The sequence below is a fragment of the Phyllostomus hastatus genome, unplaced genomic scaffold (assembly GCF_019186645.2).
Source record: "Phyllostomus hastatus isolate PE091 unplaced genomic scaffold, TTU_PhHast_1.1 phas_scaffold_78, whole genome shotgun sequence".
Lineage (NCBI taxonomy): Eukaryota > Metazoa > Chordata > Mammalia > Chiroptera > Phyllostomidae > Phyllostomus > Phyllostomus hastatus.
In genome coordinates, this window is record NW_025334041.1 from 1,396,215 (window position 1) to 1,405,023 (window position 8,809).

Genomic DNA, 8,809 nt, shown 5'->3' on the forward strand with positions numbered 1-8,809 from the left:
AGGCAAGCGCACTGCGGTGGCCGGGCTGGGGGGCGAGCAGAGAGCAGGGAGAGGAAAGAGGAAAGGTGAGTTTATCCAAACCAGACATACGTGAGTTCAAGTCCGGACTTCACACTTGACCAGCAGAGGCGAGCCTCAGTTTACTCCTCTGCAAAACGGGGGCAGCCGCGCCTGCCTCCGGGGGTGTTACGGGAACTCCACGATGCAGGAATGCCGTGTGCACGGTGCCTGCATCCCGCCGATGACCAGAGAATGCTCAGCACTTCCCGGGGTGCAGGCCCCTCCCGCACGAAGGGAGGTTTGCCAAGGGTGGGACCAGGCCGTGGTCCTTCCCCGAGGGCTCCCAGCTGGTCCGCGGTGCCCACAGATGCTGCCGACGGCTCCGGATAAGGACGCCAGCGTGAGGCCACCTGGACAACAGTGGCCGGATGGGCGACGCCTGGGCCCTTTCCTCTTCCATCCGTGTTCCAGGAGCCCACATGTCCATTCTGATGATCGTTGCCAGCGAGCGCTCCAATGCGAGTGGGATGAAACACGCTGGCACTGGGAAGTTAAGTGAAGACCCTCCGTGGGCAGGCTTCCTTTGCCCTAAGGAAAACACACCAGTGGGAAGCTGATGCATTGTATGGGAAATGTAATGTGTCCGTCTGGGGAAAGCCCAGCCACTGTGAATGTAACGAGAACGGTTTGCAGGACATCGATGTGACCTGGCAGCCCAGGAGAGCGGACTGGAATGTGCATGTGTGAGCAGTGACCACTTCTCTGTACTGGTCAGTGGGCGTGGTGGACGCCATTCAGTGAGCACGTGCACTGTGTGGCCGTCACATTCAAAATGACTGAGCGAGCAGAGGAACGAATCTGCATCAGATTTTGTGTTACGCATCAGCATTCTTCTGTGGAAACTATCGGGGTGATTCAGAAGGCCACGGCTGTGGGCAAGTGCTACCTGGCACTTCAAACTTCATGAAGTTTGCAACTTCATCAGGACAAGGCACCCGCTCAGGTGTATGTCTCACGCAGAGTTGCAAAACCTCAAACCACCCAGGGGACTCAGCCCCTCTGCAGCCCAGGTTGGGTGCCCTGCAACTTCTGGCTTTTTCCAAAACTCAAGTCACCTTTGAAAGGGAGGAGATTTCGGACCGTTGATGAGATTCAGGAAAATACGATGGGGCCACTGATGGTGACTGGGAGAAGTGTGTGAGGTCCCAAGGCGCCTGCTTTGAAGGGGCTAAAGCATCATTGTCCTATGTACAATGTTTCTTATATGTTGTATCTTCTTCAATAAATGTCTCTATTTTTCCTAACACATGGCTGGATACCTTCTGGACAGATCATGTATATTCGTGTAAATACAAGTACAAACCAATGAGATCGGTGCTACTAAGTTTAGGAGTAACATTTTGGGGAAAAAATTACAGTGCCATTGGAGGGGAAGGGACATCCTCTTTGTTTGATTACAATTTCCATAAAATTAAGTAGAGAATTTGATAAGTTTTCAGACTGAGTGCAGTATGTTTCCTTCTGCAAGCTAAAAAGTGGAATAATAACCATCCCTCCATGGCAGATGTCCACACAGGGACAAACGGCATCACATGGCCTCGGCAAGCAGGCACTCGTGGTCACACAGAAAGAGCCCTGACACTCGGTGCGGAGGGTGATACCAGCGGAGGGTGGGGGGGGGGAGGGCAGCAGAAGGAGCAGGAGGGGACCCGGCTCTCAAACCCGGCTGCACGCCGGCTCAGGCCGCCTCTCACACCCCGTTGACTCTGTGCCTCTTACTGTCCCCAGCCCACGCAAGGACGGGCCTGGGGGCCCCTGGCACCCTGCCTCCCGGGCTCCGTGTCTGAAAGCCCCCCCACCCCTGGCCGAGCTCCCTTCCCTCTCCTTAATGGTTGGGCTGGCTGATCTCGTTAATTGGCACAAACTATGTTCCCCCCCTCTAATAAATAACCCTTCATTTAATTCATCTCCTTGCTAGAGCATATGCTACCTACAGAGACAGTGCTGCTTCTGCAGAGGCCCTGATGCGGGGAGACGGCTATCGTGGCAAATCCGTTTTTTCCAGAACATTAGCCCGGAATCCTTAATTGCCCCGCCGGAGCGCCGGGTCCCGCAGCCGCACGGTGGTGAGGCCCCTGGCCTGTCTCGTTCTCTCCCTCGGAGGAAGCCCGCTCGAAGTCACGGGCTGGAAGGACATCGGTGTAAATTGGGGATTTAGAGGTCTCCCTGATGGAGAGCAGTGAGGTAGTGCCGCTAATGGCCGTCTTATTCCTGTTATTAAATTACGGGGACATTGTGTTCTTGGTTTCTGTGACCCATTACCCGCACTGGCATCTTCCTCTAAATGGCACCTTGGGACATCGCTGTAATAGCCTATTAAACACTAACGGAGTTGTCCATACTAAAGGAACTCATTCGTTAACCGTTCTCATCCGAATAAACGCTCCTTTCTCTTCCGGACGGTCAGCCAGGAGAGTGGCCAGCGAGCACTCACGGGTGTGGTGCCAGCTGCGGGCCCTCGTGGCCGGCTGCCCCCCACCCCTCCCTCCCAAAGACTGGTTGGGAGGGGCTCCCTCCACGCCTCCCGTGCCTTCTTGTCACCCGAGACCCCCGCTTCCAGCATCTCCTAACCACCCCCAGCAACCGTGCTGGGCAAGCACTCCTGAAGTTCACGGGGAAAGGAAAACCTGCTCGGGCTGCCTGTAGCAGAATCCCACGTCAGGGAGACGCGGGTCTGGGCTGAGAATGGGTAGAGGTTTCGGGGACATGGGGGCCCGCCCACCACGATGGAGGGAAGACAGACGTCATCCTTCAGTGGCCTGGACAGGCCAGGGCTCTGCCTCGGACTCAGCCACCGGCTGCCCCCCGCCAGCTCCCCTCCCCAGGGTCCTGGCGTCGAACCGTCCGCATGGAGGGGTTGGGAAGCCTGGGTGGGTCTGCTTGTCACACAAAGGTTCTCCCTTGCCTTAAAGACAAAGTCACCATTTTTAAAGTCTTTTGTCAGGTTTTATTACCTGAGAAAAGCCAAAAATGGGGAAATAAAATTCTTAAATTTGCATTGACAGGGTAATGATTCAGTCAAAAATGGTGTATCTGTAGTCTGGAATATTGAGGATTTCCTAAAAGAATGAAGTGTGCTTGAAGCTGGAAGTTTTTTTCAAGACATTTTTCAAGTATTAAGTAGATACAATGTTATAAATATGTGTCAGGTATAAAGAATAATAATCCCACAGCCACGCACTCACTCTAGGGAACCGATGGTGGCCGTCACTGTGAGGTGCTCGGGGTCCTCCCTCCCCCCGCCCCACCCCAGTCTGAACTCTTTCTGTTCCTGCTCAGAGCAAAATTCTGGAGTTTTAGTTCATTTCCCCATGTTCTCTAGACAATCATTTTTATTTTCTAACTTTTACAAATAGTGTAGTATTTGATTTTTTTATCTTTGGACTTTTATTTTCTTCCATGACTTGCCTTCTCCACTCGAACCTGAGTTCGTGGTGTGCAGCCCTGCGGACGGGCCAGGCAGAGTTGGTGCGTCCTAACTGCCGAGTCTGGACTCTTCGTGAGCACCCGCCACGGCTTCAGAAACGCCAGCGGGACTCGCCCCTGGACCTCCGGGTCTCTGAAACAGTTTTCGTTGTTGTAAACGGTGCTACCATTCTTTATATTCCCGAGTATTTTAATTTCTTCCAATCTGGTGATATGATAATATGGCTTTAATTTGCATTTACCTAATCACTAATGAGGCGAACATTTTTCACGGGTTCATAAGTCACTTATGTTCTCTTTTGTAATTGACTAGTCAACCCTTCTGTCATTTGCCATGGCTTTACTATCGGTTTTTAAAATCTGATTTGTAGGAGTGCTTCACACACTCTGAAAATGAGTAATGCATGTTCTTTAGGCACTCTGGAAATGACTGTTAAATGTATGTGAAAGAATGTTCCACTTTGGAGTCTGTCTTTCTGCTCTCTTCACAGAAGTTTGTAATCTTTTCCTCTTTAAAGTGTGTTTTCATCGTGTTAACATTTTCCTTGCTGGGACATCATGAAGGGATGTTGCTATCTTTTCTTCTGAGAGGAATTTCAGTGCTTCACAATGTGGTCTCCCGTGATCCGAGGTCAGGAGGCTGGATTGGAGAAGGGGTTCATTTTCTTCGTTCTTCCTTATGCGGGTAAGAAAGTATTCTCTAAATATGACACTGAGCAGTCTTTGCCTCTCCATTATTTGCGGTCCTGGCTCCGTAATTAGTTAAGTTGGCGCGCACGTCCGAGACTGTTTCTGGGCTCTCGTCTGTTCCGGGGGCCGACCGACCTCCTCCTGCACCAGACAGCCCCCCTGAGCCCCCAGGCTGTCCCCCACGACCCCCGTTAGCAGGTGAGGCGCACGGTCCCGTCCTCGGCTGAGGGGTCAGCAGCTCTGAGTAAACGTTCGAGTCGTCTTGTGGAGTTCTTCTGAGAGGAGGAGTTTGGATGGGCTTGAATTAAATCCCTCAGTCGGTCTGGAGAACCGACATCTTCAGAATATTGAATCATCTGACTCACGAGCACTGTATCATCTCCACTGAGGACTATGACGGAGACGTGTGTATTTTTCTCTCTAGTCCCGTGTGTGTGTGTGTGTGTGTTTCTATATTATGAGGCTCTTTCTTATTTTACGGTTTTCACCAGAGATGTAGTAACTTCACACTTCTCTTTTGTTTTATAGGAACAAAGCAGTTCTTGTTTGTTTGTCTGTTTGTTTGTGTGTGTGTGTGGGGGGGGCGCAGCCCTGCCCACAGTTCCGTGTCTCCCCCTTCTGAAGTCCTCCATGTCGGGTGTCTCTTGTAAAAGGCACGCGGCTCAGCTCGGTTTTGAAACCCACCTTCAAAATCCCATTCCGTCTCAACGGGAGAATTTAGCCTTTGGAAATTTATATTAAGTAATGGCATGTTCTGATCTATTTATATCACTTTGCCATTTCTGTTTGTTCTGCTTTTTCTTTTTCACTTTTTCTTGTCTCCTTTGGAATTCAGTGTTTCCCCTTTCCCAGTAGCTTGGAAGTCATTCCTCTTCTTTTGGTGGTCACATGGACGTTTCAACGCTCACACGTAACGCATAAAGCGAATCGATGTTTTTTACCGCGACCCAGCGGCCCTGGGACCCGACGGCACCCAGTCCGGTGGGCTTCCTTCTGACACCCACGCCGCTGCTGCGGCCGCAGCGCGACCGAGACTGGGGCCGAGGCCTTAGAATTCACCTGGGAGGGCTTTTTTCTGAAGGGAAGTTTGTTTCCAATGCTGCTCTCGGTGCCACGCCTGCTACCCAGGATCTTCCATCCCCAGCTGTGGGCGGAATAAGAGAGGGTTCGCCCGCGGCCACTCCACTCGGACGCGCCTGCGCCGGGATAAGACGACTGAGGCGCACTGTCCTGGCGCGTCCCCGGCCCGGGGCTGAGTCACGTCCACGTGGGCTCGGAGGGGAGCCCGCCAGCATCGCCCAGGCCGGGGGGCTCTGCCTCACGGCGAGACTGCTCTGAAGCCATCTCCAGAGAGGGGAACTCGGAGGCTCCAAGAGAGGAAGTGGCTGAGGTCACCCAGGAGTCAGTTGGCAGAACCAGAAATAGCCTTCAGACTCCAGGTCTCGCTCTGGCGCAGACAAGGAGCGTGTCCCACTTCGATCTGGGAGACAGGCGGAGCGGAGGCGGAGCGGGACTCGACGGGCGCCGTGCGTGTGGGCGAGTACAAGAGGAGGGCGGCCCAAGGACGGCTCCTGCCCCTCCCTGCCCAGCGCAGCCCACGTGAAAACGCTCTGCCCGCTGCTGCCTGTGGGATGAGGGCGATTCCCGCCAGACAGAACCCCGGGCAGCCGGAGCCCCAGCGGCCACCCTGGCTGCCGGCCTCGTCTTGTGACTTCCGCGGCGCTCAGACGGCGCCCCGGCCCCCGCTGTCCCGGGGCGCTGGTGTGGGAAAGCTCTGCGAGGGAGCCTGTGTCCTCACCACCTCGGGGGGGGGTCGCCCGTGGCCCCCGAGGGTCCCAGCACGGAGGGCAGCTCGGAACAAGGTGCAGACGACTTTGGGAAATCCCAGTGGGAGATAACCCCTCCTTCTTTCCGACTACAGCGGACCTTCAATGTCACCTCGTATTGGTGCCAGTTAGACAACGATGCGTTCTATAAATGGTCCCCCCAATATTCCCAGGGCCCGCCTGGCCCCTGACATAGGCACCACCGTATCGTTGACTCTGTCCCCTGTGCCGCCCTCCCCATCCGGCTTCGGGACACCAGAGCCGGGACAGCGTGGCGCGCTCTCCCCTCGGGGCCCTTCGGAGAAAGAGGGGGGACGATGGTGCTCGTCTCCCTCAGTGGGCCAGCCCTTCTTCCCGGGGGGCAGGGGGCTTCCCGGGGCCGGGCCCGCACTCCCCGGAGGAGACCTGGGCTCAGCAAGGTGGGGGAGAAGCGAGCCCCAGCCCGCGCCGCTCCCCTCCAGGAGCCCGAGCCTTCCCAGAAATCAGAGCCTGCCGAGAAAACACAAATGGAATCTAACTCTGGCGAAATTTGCAGAACCTCCAGGTTTCGCTGGGTCAGGACCCGGGTAAAAATAGTCTCTCGGGACAATTCCTGGCCAGGGAAACAGAGACAAGGGACAGGCAGGACAGGGCTTCTAAAATTTCACTTTTCCCAACTTCCTGGTTGGTTTCACTGTCTGGCTCTGAATCATCCCTTTCTCTGGCCTCCCCGAGCGCCAGGGCGCGGGGGGGGGGGGCCGAGTGTGGGGGGGTCACCGAGGTCCGCTGGCCAGCACTGCTGTGGAGAGAGGTCCCAGAGGCAGAGCCCCCCCAATGAAGCCCTGGGGACCCCTCACCACAAAGCCCGCCCAGGAAGCCCTCAGCGTGGCCTCCAGGGGCCCCAAAGGAGAGGAACAGCTGGACGTCCCTCAGTCACCGCCAGGCCAGCGATGGCGTATCTCACGGCTGAAAATCTCCAAGATGGGGACACTCCCGCTTCCCCCGCCAGCTGGTTCCCCTCTCCCTGCACACTCGCATCGGTTTTCCTCGGGGCCATCCAGCCTGCGCTCGCTCAGTTCCTCATTCTCTGCAGATGGGCCCGTTCTATTCCGGGGCCGGGGCGCCTCGCCGGGGCCTCAAGGATCCGCTCCACCTGCCACTGGGTCGTAGCCGTCTTGTATTCAGGGCCCATCCGGAGAAACCGAACTGCCTGGGGCTCCTGGCGGTGACGGTAGCTGAAGACAGTCTCGGGGGACAGAACATCATGCTCTTTAAGTTGCGAGTTTGTTTTCTTCTTCCTTGTTTGTTTCCTACTAAGCAGTGAGGGGTGTCTGGTGGCACCCGAGGGCAGAAGGTCCCCCGGCCCCTGTCAGAACCTGGAACTGGAATCAGGCGAGTCCAGTGGGCCCGCCAGGGACCTTGGTTCCTCTCGTCGCCAGCGGGGCACCCAGGGTCTCATCTCATCCCCGAGTGTCTCGTATCCCTAAAACTGCGCCCAATGCACTTCCCTATCCAGGCCAACCCGTGACCAGCGTGACGGACCGGTGTGACTCAGCCTCACAGCTCTCCCTGGACGCCGCCCAGCACGTGTGGTAACGGTGTGAAATTCCTGGATTGGGAGATAAGCCCCGGTCCCATAAACGGCGCTCAGAGGAGGAGGGGCTTGTGGTGGGGAGGAAGGGGCCTGCCCACCTCGTGTGGGTGTGGGGGAGGCCCGTGCGGGCTCCCGGGGCGGCTCTGCAGTGGCCGCTGGCTAACCCCTCTCCCGGACTTCAGCAGTTAGGAGGCGCCGTCCGCGTCACTGTGCAGGAGGGCACGGCAGCGCTGGAGTTTCGGGGGACAGATAACAGATGTTTATTTCATACAGGTTTGGAGACTGGAAGGCGGAGAGCAGGGTGCCAGCACGGCCGCGTGGCCCAGACTTCGCACGGTGCCCCCCGCCTGGCGGAAGGGGCGTGGGAGCTGTCTGGGGACGCTTCCAGGAGGCCGCTAATCCCGGTCACAAGGGCCCCGCCCCCATGGCTGAAGCTCCTCCCACCGACACCGCCTCCTAATGCCATCCCATCAGGAGTTAGGGTTTCACGTGTGACTTTTAGGGGGGACACAAACACACATGCATAAAGCCCCGGCTTCCTCGGGGCGTCCGATATTTTGATGTCCTCCGTGGCACCGGCCATCCTGATTGGTGCTTGGCTTCGTGTGCGTCTCCTGCATTCATTCTGGGGGTCCTTGAGTGAAGGCGCCGTATCTCAGCCACCTTGCTCTGTCACGGGCTCCGGGCCCAGTCCAGTACCTGGCACGTAGCAATGAGCAGTTGGCATTGGGTGGATGACTAAGCGAAGGAGGGAGGGAAACGATTAGAAATTGAAGGCTGGAAAGAAAGGAAGGAAGGAAGGAAGGAAGGAGCTGCAAGGGGGGACGGCGGAGGGAGGGGGGCAGGGAGTTCAATCAGAACAGAACAGCACGGGGAGCGGGGCCGGGGGGTGGGGGGCGGGGGGCGTGCAGCCCGCCAGCTCCCAGAGCTGCCCGGCGGGGTGCACGCCCCCGCCCCCCGGCCCCGCCTCCCCATGCTGGTCACCCCACCGGTCACCTCTGGGAGCTGGCGGGCACGGCCTTCGGCACCAGGCAAGGCAGCCGAGCAGAGCCGCTCTCTGGCCTCACCCAAGGAGCTCACAAGCCCGGGCCAGGGCTGAAAGTCCCACGTGTCAGGTTCCTTTGGGCACTTCTCTGCCCCCGAGCCCCCTGCCCGCGCCTCCAGCAGGAGAGCCCAGCGGCATGCTCACCGAGGATGCAGCCTCCCCGGACTGGCCGCCCTGGCTCGGTAGAAG